At 37.2% G+C, this 5,456-nt stretch overlaps 1 non-coding gene across 1 annotated transcript; it reads left to right on the plus strand.

The window, feature by feature from the left end:
* The first annotated feature begins 2,053 nt into the window (after positions 1-2,053).
* TRNAR-CCU (transfer RNA arginine (anticodon CCU)) lies at positions 2,054-2,126 on the plus strand. Its single transcript has one exon. It is a non-coding gene; the product is annotated as a tRNA-Arg (tRNA).
* Positions 2,127-5,456: the final 3,330 nt, after the last annotated feature.

Here is a 5,456-nt window from a genome sequence, read left to right on the forward strand (position 1 = left end):
AGTTCACCGTGAAATATAAAGTTTTATGCTAATGGCGTCCACCAATGATCAAGTATAAAATTTTTTAAAACAAGAAAATTATTAATAGACTAATAGCTTATGGGATCTTTTGTTTTCACTTGGATATTAATTATATTTGCAAAACCAGATGAGAGAAAAGACTTGGGAAAGTTGTGAGTGTAATTGAATCCGGAATATCAGATACGCAGAGGAACAACTTAGTTCTTCAAACATGCAAATTTCCGATTATTTGATCGTTTACTTATTTACTTTTAACAGACGTTGTATTAGTCAGATTGGCTGTGCTCAAATTGTTTGTCAGAATAATTAATTTGTAACGTGTTGAAGAACGAGCTTACGGTCTGGATTCAGACATCGTTGTTTCACAAAAGAAACTAGTGGCGACAACAATGTACAACATACATTTCAAAGGGTCCGAGATTGGGAATAGGAAAATCTCTGAACTAATTTTAAGGAGGGGTGAATGTGGATAGATGAGTTAGTGGTTTTGTTTAATGTGTCTTTCTGAAGAGAGGGTCGTGTTTTCTTTTTAAATAAGGGAGATTTGATGCTTCTGTTGTGTCCATTCTGACTAAGATTTTTCTCATTTCTTCTTCTTCTTTCCCTTACAGTAGTTTAACCTCTCCCTTTTAGGTTCTTATTACACGACCCACGCCACCCGGGAATTTTTCTCATTTCCTGAATATAAATTTAAAAAACAGCACTTACTCTATACCACAAAAACTTCATCAGACTTACGTACACTACATTTCACAATATGAGGGACCTTCTGCCGCACTTGCAATCACTATTGTCAACATAGTTATTCTTTAAAGCCTGACAAATTTTCTCTCAAATTATGTCTGTGTTACTGTCGTTTACTGTGTAATTTTCTTAAATTGTACATTTCTGCAGATCAGGGCTGCCTGGAAACCAAACACAACTGCTCGTGACGCACGTTCACGTTATGAGATTTTATATGTTCATAATGGTCGAGGGTTATTTTTGCTTTCGACTACTTCAGAGCTTTTGATTGTTTCAACAGTGTGATAAGGTGGAAGGTTTCCATTGACAATTGAGATTTCCTTAGTGGTAACTTTTACTTTTAGTTGCATTGAAATTGGAGACTCTCTAAGTGGTTTGTTCTTTTCTGTCGTTTCAACAATTTGGTAAGTTATAAAGTTTTCATGAGATTTGACACTTCTACAGTGGTTTAGTGATGTTGATTTTTTGTGTTTCAGCCGTGTTATGAGATGAAACTTTTTACTGAGATTATGTTCCAGGTTTTTCTGTTCTTTCACAGAATTTATGCCATCGAGTTCAAACCCGTCCGAGCTTAATGCATGAATTAATTAACTAATTAATTCTGGTGTAGTTAAGGCCATCAGGCCTTCTCTTTCACGCCACCAGAAATACAAATACAATAATAGAAATAAAAAGAAAAATCATATTATAAACAAAGTAAAGCCATGAAAAAATATAAACACGTTGCAGTCACATAAACTTTAGATGAGTGGTTAAGTATCATAATTAATTATATCCTAACTAATTAACGAAGATAAACAAGAAACTTGCAATTTTAATCTAGTGTAAAAAAACACAAATCAACACTTCTAACAATACCTAAAAAGCAATATTCCAATTTAATTTCGAATTGTTATAAAGTCAGGCAGTCCATGACGTCATTAGGTAACGAATTATAGAGGCGAGGTATTTCTACATTGTAGGAGGGTGAGTATAAAAACGTTGTGTGAAAAGAGATAGAAGTGCTTGATGCCGGTTTCGAAGAGTTGTAAGAAATTATAAGCGCGATAGCAGATAATTTGGAGTAGAAATATGCATGATCTTCAATAGAAGAGACAGTGAATGTATTGTTCTTCGTTCCTTCAGACGCACACATGAAAATCTTCGCCTTCATTACACAATTTCTCCACAATCCAATCATCGAAGTACACACTGAGAAGAATTGATGCAATGAACGTTCAGCGAAATAAGTAATTACCGTATTTTATCACATATCTCTCTCTCTCATTTAAGGTCTCCCCTTGAGATTTCCTGGGTAGCTTAGTCGGTAGAGCATTCGTGCCCTGAGCGAAGGGTCCCGGGATCGATTCTCGGCCCAGGAACAATTTTTTTCCTTGAATTTATTCAAGTCTGCTTCACAGAATTATTACCTGAAAGCCAGAATTGTATAATATTGTGACTTTTATTCTGCTTTAACCACCGCACACCCGACAACAATGTGACTAAATTTTTTATAATTCACCCGACCTCAATGGATATTCCACTCAACACAGCAACACAATAGTCGTTATTGCACTCCACACGACGACAATGACAATGCACGACGTGTATTATTGAGACGAACAACAATGTACTCCTAATTTCATTTAATGCTCACAATGCACTATTTGCAATATGTGCTGTCAGTTCTCGGTTCACAGTTTGCTTGCCTTGGCCAGTTCTTCTAGCTCACCGCTCAAGGTCAGTACACGTCGAACTCGGGTCTCCCGAACTACGTCACACTCGCCTAGTGGACACGGTCACAGTCACGGACTCACTCACTCCAGTTCACTGCACGTCGAACCCAGGTATCCCGAGCTGTGGTCCACTGCACGTGGAACCCAGATCTCCCAGATCCTGTTCACTGCACGTCGAACCCAAGTCTCTCAGCTGCGGTCCACTGCACGTTGAACCGAGGTCTCCCAGATGCTGTTCAGTGCACGTCGAACTCGCCTGATGTCCAAAACTGACTTGAAGACTGACTCTTTGTCGGCAACTCGTGCTTTTTTTATTACTACAGGAAATATTCTGGAATCTTCGATTCGCGTGGCTTTTTAGAACATTCGAGAGAAATCCGCTTCTAAATGCTTCCGCCCTCCCTATTAATCCATCCTATCGGATTTTGGAGTCTTAAAAGCCTCGCAAGATTCGAGCAATCAATCGCAATAATCCAAAGGTGTTAATGTGTGGTGTGGTCTTATGCACAATAAAATCATTTTTCTTTGCTGAAGAGACTATTAACACTTAATACTTACCTGGATATGCTACAGGAATTTGTTTTCCCTCAACTAGAGTATCTCCAACCAGGTATCTTTTTCAAACAGGGTGGTGTACCACCTCACTGGGCTCTGGAGATACGCACATTCTTAGATAACCATTTTCCTAGGCCACTACTATCACCTGACATAACCCCTTTGGATTTCTTTTTCTACGCAAAGGATATTGTATACCAGACGCCACTTCCCAGTATTCAAGTCCTACGACAAAGAATTCAAGACGCCATCGCATCAGTTACTGTGGAGGTACTGCAGCGGACGTGGCAGGAAAACGATTATCGCCTTGATATCCTAAGGGCGACAAGGGGGGCACACATAGAAATGCATTGAGGTGGTAAAAGTACAACTTCGAGAGATTCTATTTCACATTAAAAAAAACAGAACTGTGATACCTCGTTTCATTATTTAGTTATTTACATCTGAATTTGTGAAGATAATTTAAACACGGGGTATACGTTACTGGAGGTACGTTAATAGAAAGCCACAATTTAAGTCACACAGAGTTGTGTGCACTCAACGTTGGGTTTCTGGCATCTTGTCATCCCATTTGAGTTGTGTGGATATAAAGGGAAAAATTGTAACGGTGTCGTGTGCGGTTCCTAGGTAGCTCAGTCGGTAGAGGATTCGTGCGCTGAGCGAAGGGTCCCAGGATCGATACTCGGCCCCGGAATAATTTCTTCCTTGAAATTATTGAAGTCTGCTTCACAGGAAGCTATTATCTGAAAGCCAAATTTGTATAATATATACATTACTGGAGATATGTTAACAGAAAGCCACAATTTAAGTCACACAGAGTTATGTGCACTCAAAGTTGGGTTTCTGGCATCTTATCAGTCCATTTGACTTGTATGGATATAAATGGAAAAATTGTGACTGTGTCATGTGTGGTTCCTGGGTCGATACTCGGCTCCGGAATAATTTTTCACTTGAAATTATTCGAATTTCTTATTGTTTAAACTGTGAGCTAAGTAAACATTTAAACGACTGTGCGAAAGAATAGTTCCTGTCATAAGTGCAAGGTCGGAAATAATTTTATTTCACTGGTAATATTACAATCATCGAAGTGAATTTTATCAGGCAGGCAGGCAGGTAGTTAGGTATATGGATGGGTGGATGGGTGGATATGCTTTTTTGAGTTTTGCTTGTGTGTACAGAGAATCAAACTAAGGCACAATGACATATTTTTTAGCATACGGCTAGACATCACGAAATTGGCCAAGAAATGTCCTTGAAATTTATTTCCCAACTGACTAACATTTAACCACTGAAACAACGACAAACATAATGTTGTAAGTGAATTATTATTTGAAAAAAATGTAATTATACCATTTTTGTGTCTGATTGTGAGCAGTAACTCTTATGTATGGAAATGTCAGTTCTGTGACATATCCTTTACAGTTGGCGGACACTTTCCCAACTCAATTTTCCCGAAGATAGTATTCTCTATAACAACCCTTCCAAAATAATATATTCCCAAAGGCATATTTCGTAAAGATAATTTTTTCCAATTTATTAATCTTCCAACAAAGTGAGTGAGGTTTAGAAAGACAAGTTGTAGCCTATTGATTTCAATTGTGCCAAATATATGATAACTAGAGCCCGGATTTTAATGTGCTAAAAAGCTTAGAAATATTTATTTTTTATGTGCTAAAAATTTGAAACATATGTGCTAAAACTAAATATATATATATATATATATATATATATATATATATATATATATATTAGGCCTATATTTTATCAAAATGATAACAAAAGCATCAGAATGTTAGTAGAAAAAAATGTATTGAAACTCACCAATTGCTGCTAAACATCAAATATAAAATGCTGACTGGAGTTGTAGTGCACAACAAAATGTCATCTCCTGATTGTGGATCATAAATATTTGCCTATTATCCGGGAACAATGCCTTATGTTGAGAAAAGGAACGTTCTACATCACACGATGTTAACCTTGCATATTTGAAGAGGGGTATATCACTAACACACTCACGATCAAGTTCACTGATGTCCTATTTCCGGACACTCGTAACGTTTTGTCATTCTGTGCTTATAGAGAATCCTTTACGCATTCGTTTGGCTAGTCTATAGAAAGCAATAACATTCTAGGGGTGATTGCTACACATGGCTGTGAGATTGTTTGTGAAATTCATGTCCAGAAAGCGGAAAGTGACCAAGTGTTATTAGTGTATCTTTATATTTCGTCCTTTTGTAATATTGAGCGATAATTGATTCGCTGTAAACAAGATAAATTTTTTAAAAGGCTTATTATGCTTTAATTCCAGAGAATAGGGGTTTGGCCATTGTGGTTCATATTTCTTATTTAAAACTCGGGACACTTTTGCTTGGGAATTTTGGGTAATTATTGCAATGTTCCTATTTTCGGACACATAACGTT

This window comes from Periplaneta americana, chromosome 1 (assembly GCF_040183065.1).
Source record: "Periplaneta americana isolate PAMFEO1 chromosome 1, P.americana_PAMFEO1_priV1, whole genome shotgun sequence".
Taxonomy (NCBI): domain Eukaryota; kingdom Metazoa; phylum Arthropoda; class Insecta; order Blattodea; family Blattidae; genus Periplaneta; species Periplaneta americana.